Source organism: Hemibagrus wyckioides, linkage group LG12, assembly GCF_019097595.1.
Source record: "Hemibagrus wyckioides isolate EC202008001 linkage group LG12, SWU_Hwy_1.0, whole genome shotgun sequence".
Taxonomy (NCBI): domain Eukaryota; kingdom Metazoa; phylum Chordata; class Actinopteri; order Siluriformes; family Bagridae; genus Hemibagrus; species Hemibagrus wyckioides.
Genome location: NC_080721.1, coordinates 4,470,764 through 4,480,283, shown reverse-complemented (window position 1 = coordinate 4,480,283; position 9,520 = coordinate 4,470,764). Strand labels below are relative to the sequence as shown.

At 41.5% G+C, this 9,520-nt stretch overlaps 1 protein-coding gene across 2 annotated transcripts in view; it reads left to right on the top strand.

Annotated features, from left to right (window-relative positions):
• The first annotated feature begins 660 nt into the window (after positions 1-660).
• phactr4a (phosphatase and actin regulator 4a) overlaps positions 661-9,520 on the top strand; it is a 51,815-nt gene continuing 42,955 nt past the window's right edge. The window contains exon 1 of one of the 2 annotated variants that reach the window (XM_058404424.1): positions 661-931. The gene's annotated coding sequence lies outside the window, so the exon portion shown is untranslated. Of the gene's footprint in view, positions 932-3,667; positions 3,819-9,520 lie in introns of those variants that run through there. The other variant, XM_058404425.1, reaches the window with a different exon arrangement.

The following is a 9,520-nucleotide window of genomic DNA, read 5'->3' as shown; positions in this document are numbered from 1 at the left end:
TGCGTTCGCCGTTCGCGTTTGCAAGCGCGTTAGTTAGTTGCTATATGCTGTTGCCGCTGTTGTCGCGCTGCTGCTGCCGCAGTTCGCGCGTTGGTTGCAGCAGCGCACGCAGCAGCTGCCGCTGTTATCGCAGCAGCGCAGCAGCTGTCAGCTGCCAGCTGTCGGGCAGCAGCCAGCAGCAGCTGCAGCAGCTGCTGCTGCTGCTGCTGTTAGCCGCTGCTCGCCAAGCAGCAGCTGTTGCTGCAGCAGACTGCAGCAGCAGCAGCTGCGCAGCAGCAGCAAAGGTTAAGCAGCAGCCTGCTTGCAGCTGCTGCTGCTGCTGCACTTGCATGCAGCAGCTGCAGCGCAGGAGCTGCTGCTGCTTGGCTGGCAGCAGCCAGAAGCAGTAGCTGTAGCAGCACAAACAATCCACTAGATGGAGGTCGCGACTCACGCACCTAATGCGGTTTGCTGCTAAACAAACAAGTAAACCAACCAGCAAACAAACAAATAAATAAATCAGTCACATTTCACTTATCCTTTTTTTTTTCATCGTAAATGTATAACACGGTCTAAACCCGGTTATTATCCCCTCTCTACACTTTCCCCAGTCTCCCATTCCTCCAGGTGATCTTTCTTCACGATACCAGAGGGGAGTTTAGACCGACTTGGCAACCCGTGTTCTTGTCGCACTGGCCGCAGTAGAGGTCTGAGTGATTATTCTGATCATCGTGATTCACGTCTGCTCTGATTCCTGTCAGTGTCCCGTGTCTTCATCAGCTTCTCCACTGTGTTTATGAGTTTTCGGGATCTTTTTACCCCAGAGTTCTCTAACAGATGATTGCTGCGTAGCTCCAGCTTTAACCTGTCGACGGCTAACCCCCCCCCAAAAACCCCTTAAAAGCCGTACTCGATTTATGGAAAGCGCCTCCCAAACTCTTTCCGTGAGCAGGTAAGACTTATAGAAAAAGTTTCTCCGACAACATCGCTGTTATTTATTTATTGATTTTATTTATTTTTTTACACGTTTTATGATCATCATGCACCGAAGCGCAAACCGAACCAAGAGCCTCGGAGTGCAACCTGTTGCTTTTAGACAAGGTTATATGCTAACTAAGCTAACTAGGCTAGCAGGCTCTTCAAAACTTTGGGCATAAAAGCAAGTTAAACAAAGCGATAAAACACGAGATCGTCTTAAAACTGTGCTTTATAAAAGAAGAGAAATGGCAGTGATTATAAATCGTAGTTAGCCCGGAGAAACGCTTTGGTTTGGTAGCACAGGTAAGTTGCTAGCTGTTTAGCCAAGTTAGCCAGCCAGCTTGTTTTCTACTGTACTGTCTGTCCTTTCTCTCATAAACTGTCCTTAATAAGATCTGTTTTTATTTGTGCATCAGCTGATACACTTAACTTGTGTTAATTAGTAGTCGTGTGTGTGTGTGTGTGTGTGTGTGTGTGTGTGTGTGAGAGGTTAAGTGTTTTTTGTACCTTGACCCTGACAACTTTATGCACCTGTCATACTGGACTTGAGTGGACACGAATTAACGACGGGGTTTTTCTATAAGTTTATTTCTTTAATAATACTTGAATAATCTCGGATATTCCCCCTTTTCCACTGTAGTATACACAGAGTGCTCTCTATTCAGGGGAAAGTAGCTGAGAAGTCGCCGGGTGACGTCATTTGCATAGTGTTTCATTCACCTTGATCTCTGTAGTATTTTAATTTACAAATTATGGGAAGAAAAAAAAAGAGCAAAATATGTCCAGTTTCTATATAATATAATATAATATAATATAATATAATATAATATAATAAAGTAGTATAAAGTTTTATCCGAATATTAAAATTATAGATTGCAATTTATTTCTTACGTTTATTTATTTATTTTTATATTAAGAAGTCATTTTTTGGTGGTGAGTAGGCAAAATAAAACATCTACACATTTGCTGTACTTTCTGTCCAGACCCCAGATAGAGAACTGTGATAGTGAGTAGAAGCCGTGCCAAGGAAATACTGTGGTGATCAGTGATTGGTTGATAAGGAAAGTAGTGATCGGTTATTGGTTGATGGGAGCTGTTGTGATTAGCGATTGGTCGATGGGAGCAGTGGTGTTTAGACGATGGGAACTGTGGTGATCAGTGTTTGTTTGATGGGCGCAGTGGTGATTGGTCAGTGGAGCTGTTGTGATTAGTGATTGGTCAATGGAGCTGTGGTGATCAGTGATTAGTTGATAGGAACAGTGGTGAACAGTTATTGGTCAATAGGAAAAATGGTGATTAGTCGATGGGAGCTACAGTGATCTGTTATTGGTTGATAGGGACAGTGGTGATAAGTGATTGGTCGATGGGAGCTGTGGTGATTGGTTGATACGAACTGTGGTGATTGAGGGATGGGATCTGTCATGATCAGTGATTGGTTGATGGAAGCAGTGGTGGTTGGACGATGGGAGCTGTGGTGATCAGTGATTGGTCAATGGAGCTGTTGTGATTAGTGATTGGTTGATGGGAGCTGTGGTGATGAGTAATTGGTCACTGGGAGCTGTTGTGATTAGTGATTGGTTGATGGGAGCTGGGGTGATGAGTAATTGGTCACTGGGAGCTGTTGTGATTAGTGATTGGTTGATGGGAGCTGTGGTGATCAGTAATTTATCAGTGGGAGCTGTGGTTCATGTTTTTGTTGTATTAATGTACAGTGAAAGGAAAACAGTGAGGCTGGTGATGTTTCTAGCTGCTGTAACTTAAATAATACCAGGAACCTGTCATGTGGATGTTCCACATCGTGACTATACATGGCTGCAAAATCGTGATTTGTCATTAAATGAAATTGGAATTGTGTCTTAGGAGAGTGAAATATTATATAAACAGCACTTTGGAATATAATCAACACTGAGCCACATCACACATTTATAACTGTGCCCCAAATGACGTTCTACACACTATTATGCACTATATTACTCGTGTTTAGTGTATGAGTTTTACACGTGTTTTATCGTCTCTAACGGAACACTGACGCTATTTTATTAACAGGAAGTACAAGTTGTTTCCCAGTCCATGGCAGATGGCGTCAAATGCATGTAATGTGACTACGCTAGCTTAAGCCGAATATTGAAAAATAAATCGCACAACATGGGCTAATCTAAAAGGGATCTGTAAGATGTCTCAGTAACCTGAGTGTCGTCGGCCATCTTGAATATTTTTCCATTCCGGCATCAGCGCCTGGTAGCCCCGCCCCTTTCCCACTATGTAAACAAAGCTGCGAGTGTTGAGTGTTTGAAGTGTTCAACATTCCACACTTAAATAACTTCCACACTTCTTCATCATCTTCTTCTTCTTCTGGTCATTTTTAGTGTGAACACGCTCCCACTGTTTATACTAGACAATGGTGTAGAGTAGTGTATAACTATGCAATTTGGGACACAACTTTCCACATGATAGCTGTGTGTTGTTTAATTCATTATGTGCGTGTCTCAGGATCTGTCTCCTGTGAACATGACATGAGTTTTTATTGCTTTGGTGGCTTTCACTGACCCCAGAAAAGTCCTAACTACGGTACAACCTGGGATCACGCTGAGAACCGTTCAGCGTCATGGTTTTTTCTTCTTGTAGTGAATCAGTGAGGTTGTCGTTTGGGTTGAAACCAACGCCTGCCTCCCGTTCTGCACATTCCTGTACATTCCTCATGTGTGTCGCCAGCGAGTCAGAACAAGTGCTGTGCCCGATGGTGCTGATACACAGGTTTGAAACCCGGACAGCGAGGTTCCCGAGGCTCTGCTTTCAAGACGCAAGCTAGAGAAATGGAGCAGACTCTCACTACATCCAGTTAAGGACAGATTTGTACGAAGGTAAGCGACGACTTTTGAGCGACGTAGCGATACATGGCTTTTGACCGAGTAGGAAAGGGACAGCTGACAGGACATGGCTGTTTGTGAGTTCAGTATCTGTGTGTCTAAACTGTCTTGCTTATCATGCTTATGCTCATCTAGGCAGGAAGTAGTTACATTCCCAGAGCCATGGAATCATCACAAACAAATCTAAACTCAGCAGAGGAAATGTTAATAATTACAGAAAAGCTCACACACACTACACTTACTGTTTTTTTCCTCTGTATATTGTTTATTGTAGATTTTCTCTGTTAAATCAAAATGCTTTCAGCTAGAGAATGTCTTATAATTAAGAAACGTCTGTTTATCATGAGTACTATTTTGTTTTTTTCTTTAAATTCTCTAGCTGCATTACTTTGTGCACCCCTTTCCTGCCCTCTGATTTTTATAAGTCGGCAGTTTAATTTAGCGCATCGAGGCGTGTGATTCAGGTGCAAGTCCAAAGCGAACGTGGGAATCAGGACACTGTGATTTGATTTCCAAGTTAAACGAAGGACTTTAATAAGTCGTGTCAAGCTGTGATCTGCTACACACAGCTTTTTATATTTGTGACCTTTTTTCCTCACTGCATCTTTTGAGAGATGTATGGATGGATGGATAGATAGATGGATAGATGGATGAGTGGATGGATATATGGATGGATGTATAGATGAAAAGATGGATGGATGGGTGGATGAAAAGATGGATGGATGGATGGGTGGATGAAAAGATGGATGGATGGATGGATGGATGGATGTATAGAAAGATGAATGAGTGGATGGATATATGGATGGATGGATGGATGAAAAGATGGATGGATAGATAGAGGGGTGAGTGGATGGATAGGTGGATGGATGGATGAATAGATGGATGGATGTATAGATGGATAGATGAATAGATGGATGGATGGATGAAAAGATGGATGGATAGATAGATGGGTGGATGGATGGATAGGTAGATAGATTGATGGATGGATAGATGAATAGATGGATGGATGTATAGATGGATAGATGGATAGATGAATAGATGGATGGATGGATGGATGGATGGATGGATGGATGTATAGGAAGATGAATGAGTGGATGGATATATGGATGGATGGATGGATGAAAAGATGGATGGATAGATAGAGGGGTGAGTGGATGGATAGGTGGATGGATGGATGAATAGATGGATGGATGTATAGATGGATAGATGAATAGATGGATGGATGGATGAAAAGATGGATGGATAGATAGATGGGTGGATGGATGGATAGGTAGATAGATTGATGGATGGATAGATGAATAGATGGATGGATGTATAGATGGATAGATGAATAGATGGATGGATGGATGAAAAGAGAGATGGATAGATAGATGGGGGGATGGATGGATAGGTAGATTGATGAGTGGATGGATGGATGGATGAAAAGAGAGATGAATGGATGGATAGATAGATATCTAGATAGATATCTAGATAGATAGATAGATAGATAGATAGATAGATAGATAGATAGATGGGTGAGTGGATGGATAGGTAGATAGATTGATGAGTGGATGGATGGATGAAAGGATGGATGGATGGATGGATGGATGGATGTATAGATAGATGGATAGATGAATGGATATATGGATGATGGATGTATAGATGAATAGATGGATGGATGGATGGATGAAAGAGATGGATGAGTGGATGGATATATGGATGGATGGATGGATGAAAAGATGGATGGATGGGTGGATGAAAAGATGGATGGATGGATGGGTGGATGAAAAGATGGATGGATGGATGGATGGATGTATAGAAAGATGAATGAGTGGATGGATATATGGATGGATGGATGAAAAGATGGATGGATAGATAGAGGGGTGAGTGGATGGATAGGTGGATGGATGGATGAATAGATGGATGGATGTATAGATGGATAGATGAATAGATGGATGGATGGATGAAAAGATGGATGGATAGATAGATGGGTGGATGGATGGATAGGTAGATAGATTGATGGATGGATAGATGAATAGATGGATGGATGTATAGATGGATAGATGAATAGATGGATGGATGGATGGATGGATGGATAGATGAATAGATGGATGGATAAATATAGAGATGGATGAGAGATGGATGGATGGATGGATGGATGAATAGATAGATGGATAGATGTATGAGTGAATGGATGGATGAAAAGATGGATGGATAGATAGATGGGTGAGTGGATGGATAGATGAATAGATGGACGGATAAATGTATAGATGAATGATAGATAGATAGATAGATAGATAGATAGATAGATAGACTTGATTGATGATGATTGAAATTGTGTTACAGCAGCTTAGTCAGTTATAAGATGCCACACTTTTTTCATGACGTTCCTCTGAGGCTTATAGTTTCAGGTAATAATAAAATGGCATGAGTCTTCTAATTGATACTGGGTAATTATATTTCAAGCCTGATGTTTAAACTATAGTAAAGTTTCTTTCTTGTTGCAGATCGTGAATGAGAAACGAGCGAAAGTGTTTGTGTATCGTCTTTAATACCCGCGGGTTGTATTTTAAGACTTCCGAATAAGTAGCATCACACACAGTAAACAGTCTTTACAGGACTTTGTGATCACAGAAATGAACGCAAAATCGTCAAGTAAACCTGCTAATATTTTGAGAAGCATGCATTTAAAAAAAATTTAAAAAAAATACGGCTGATTTTCCCAGATTTGGGCGAAGTCGCGTCATGTAAACATCACACATTTAGCCAAAGCCCATGGACATGAGTTCAGCTCTTATAGAAAGGGGATCATGTGCCTGTAATTTCACTAATTGAAGAAGTTTTCTTCAGAAGATAAAAAGCCTAAAACCTTGCAAATTTGGAAAAGTCCTGGAGGAACTGAGTAAAGAACGAGGTCTGCCTTATTTATGGAGCTTTTATATATATGTAGACGTCGTGTAGTGCTATTGAGGTTCTTCTCAGACCTCGGTCATGAACACGGGGGGTTTTTTACTCACAGGACAGACATTTCTGTGTAAACTTTACAAGTCTGATGTGTGTGAATTATCCTAGTCATCCTAAATCAGCAGTTTATATATATTCTCAAACCAGCTTATTTGGTAGTAAGTCATGGTATGGGTGAAAAGTCACATGTTTAATGTGAAGGTTGAATAAAACTCCCAACTCTTTCTGAATGATGCTGATGCACTGCACTGTCATACTGTGTCCTGCCTTCAAACTCAGCACTAAGATTGCACGTAGTCATTCTGCTGTAAAGAAGAGGGCTCTGTTATGACATCATAACGCTCTGTCTCTCGCCCTTGATCATGTTCAGCTGTTGGGAACTACAGTCACACGATACACACAGAGACGAAGTGCTTTTGTTTTCAAAGCCTATGACGCGTCTACACTTAAGCACCCAGAATACTGAAACTGTTTCAGGCCAAACAGGAACCCAAAAAAAAAAAACTCCATTTCATAATCTCGGTCAGTTATTGTGCAAGGCCTGAGAGAACCTCAGCTGAACTTGCTAAGCAGCTTCAGTCTCGCCTGCGAAGAGGGAAGCAAATACCCAGTCATGTGACGTAAGCACGAAGCACATGACTTATGATTGTCCATTTTTACTCTCAGAAACCGTTCGGCCGGCTGTCGTGTCCTGTGAATGGATGGGGGCAGAGTCAAGCTGGAACCCGGATACAAGCGTTCCAGTGAAGAGCTCGGTGCTGATTTGCCGGCTTGCTTCCATCCAGCATCTTTGGAATGAAGTGTTAATGCATCTGACATAAAAATAATAAATCTAACAGCGCTGTATAGCGACTGAAATGACCGCTCTTGCTGATCACCTGACCTTAAGGTTACCCGAAGAACAGATGCTGCTCACATACGAGGTGTTGAGGTTGTGTCTTCATGCTCTAATGGTGATTAGATGAATGAGGATTGCATCACCTGTGGAAGAAAAAGGGGGCGTGGCCAGATATGAGTACCAGCAAAAATAAAAATCTTTGCGACTGTAGTTTTAGTGTTGGTCAGGTCTTTTCTTTTGTTAGCTGTATAAAATTTCTTTAAGCATTATCGCATAAGATAAAAGTTCGGTACAGTGCACAGAGGAAGTGTGTTGCTGTTTATATTTAAAGCAAGTCGTGTCCATGGGGCCGAGATGTATCTAGTCGTAGAGGGAATTTAAGTGGATGAGCATGGAGATCATTCCAAGAATTGAAGAAGTATGATAGTAAAACACACACGCGCATATTCATACACACACGTGTTTTTTTTCCCCAGCTTTATCACATTGCAACAGTGTGCACACACACACGTCATAAAGCTGGGGAAAAAAAACACGTGTGTGTGTGTGTGTGTGTGTTTATTTGTGTATGCATTTTTTCCACCAGGTTTATCGCCTTGTTGTCCATAACAGTAAGTAACACGCACATAAAACTCATGAAGCTCTTTAAGCTCATAAAGCTTTTATTTTGCTATTAGAACGCTAACGCTTAAACACTTCTGTGAGGTTGCTAGCGTGTGTAGTCTTTTGTTGCTAGCCCTGTGTGTACTTTCACCTCTCTGTGCTATGTAAATACTCCACAGCAGGATCAGGTCACTTTACCAAACCAGTCAGTCCTGCTCCATCTTGCCACTTCCGTGTTTTTCTTTCTTTCTTTTATTTATTTATTTTTCTGGAAATCGTAGATCTCTAAACCCGCACGTTCACGTGCACTGACCTCGATTCACGCTAGGGCACACAGCCGAGGGCTCGTGCATCATTTAAACAGTGCCTTGGCTTCCTTGAAGTCTTTCTGGTGCTTGTGTTCACTCGCTTTGCCTGCAGGGTGGAATGAACACCAGTGCATTGTGGGAGTTACACAAGCTTGTAGAGGAGCGTGCCTGCTGTCTCAAGCCCAGGTGTGTTTTTCTGTCAATTTTCCGCTCAGATTTTTAGCAGTCGAAACTTTTATCTCAGGCTTTGTTACAGCAGGAACACGGCTGCCTCTCGGCAGCAAGGTTCACCCGCTAGTTACGGAAAGATGTTTTTATTTCTGCTGCATTTCTCCGGGATCTTTTCACTTATCTTAAGTGATATTTAAATTGTCAAACCACATCGGTGTCCTAAAACAGTGCTGATATATTTAATGTTATGAGGTATTGTTTAGAACGGTTTGGAACGTAGCCCGACTCTCACACACATGTAGAACAATCTGAAGGGAGAAAAGAAACATTTGTGCTCTGGTACTCATGGTATTTAGCTGTGTAGAGGTCAGATATGAGAATAATTTGATGCCATATATGAAATTTTTATATATATATATATATATATCATATGATTCTCTTCACTAGTTTAGTACTACTTCATTTTTGAAGGGAAAACTGGCAGACAAAAACAAAAAAATTAGTTCCTCGAGGGTATTTGACAATTTGCATGAAGAAATTTACACAAAATCACACAAACCCTGCGCTATTCAGCTACTGAGTGCAGAAACAGGATGAACATGACACAAGATCAGATTGTAAACCAACTGGATAGAGCAGGTGTTTTAAAGCCCCTCCAGGAGAGTTTTACGGCAAACAAAATGATGCTTGATGATGCTGATTTTTCTAAAGTTGAGCTTTTCATGCTTGTTTTAGTAGAGAACTACTCAAATTATTGAAACCACAAACACATGATTCTTCCGGTGAAGACGCATGTAATCAGGGCTTGCTATGAAAGCTGTACTCACGTGTGA